Raw genomic sequence first — 1,063 nt, 5'->3', positions numbered from 1 at the left:
TTGTAGTCGACACTCCACCTCAATCACCATCATCATCATCACCATCATCATCATCATCATCATCACCATCGTCACCACCACCACCACCACCATCATCATCATCATCATCATCGTCATCATCATCACCATCATCATCATCATCATCATCATCATCATCATCATCACCATCACTACTTGCAGTAGCACCATGGTCATCGTCGTTGCTGTCTATGGTATCAGGGCGGAGGTTTGTTTGCCTTTGGGCAGGGAGGTCATAAATGGCTCTATCTTTCCTGTCTCTTCTGCCTCGCCAAATATATAGTCGTGTGCAAAAGTAAGTCACTCTTGTTTCATCCTTGATCTCTGGGTGGGGATCCTGACCTCCCATAGCGGGCAGGGAGGTACACACTGTGTCTTCTATCCCCTTATATCTGTTTTCCAATATGCTTTCTGTCTTTGTCTTGGAATGAGGTTACTTGGTTTTGTCCTGGCCCTGGTTGGAGTCTTGGCTGGGAGGAAAACAGTCAAATGCATAGTTATTGTTTTGGGAGATGATATTTTTTTCCTTGTAAATCATCTCTCTTTATGTATTAGTATATTTGTTATTTTTTAATGTATAATGTAAGCATTTGAGTGTGTTCCTCTTTGTTGGATTTAGTTCTTGTGTCCGGATGAGACTTATAGGTGATCTCAAACTAAGTGCATTGGTGATATGCTCTTGGAATCTACATCTGATCCCTATTTGTTCCCAGTTCCCCTGTGTCTTACTTTCTCTTGGATGCTTCAATTGTAATTCTAGAACTTTTTACTATCCCATTTTCTTCCGTTTTACTGGCGCTTATATATCCTAAATGTGTTGCAAGCACCGTAAAACCCTTAAAAACAAAAAACATAAATAAGTCACTCTTGTTTCATCTTTGATCTCTGGGTGGGGATCCTGACCTCCCATAGCGGGCAGGGAGGTCCATACTGTGTCTTCTATCCCCTTATATCTGTTTTCCAATATGCTATCTGTCTTTGTCTTGGAATGAGGTTACTTGGTTTTGTCCTGGCCCTGGTTGGAGTCTTGGCTGGGAGGGAAACA

The sequence above is a fragment of the Berghia stephanieae genome, chromosome 3, assembly GCF_034508935.2.
Source record: "Berghia stephanieae isolate SIO BIC M18660-M18661 chromosome 3, UCSD_Bste_1.3, whole genome shotgun sequence".
Taxonomy (NCBI): domain Eukaryota; kingdom Metazoa; phylum Mollusca; class Gastropoda; order Nudibranchia; family Aeolidiidae; genus Berghia; species Berghia stephanieae.
Note: the sequence above shows the minus strand (reverse complement) of the source record.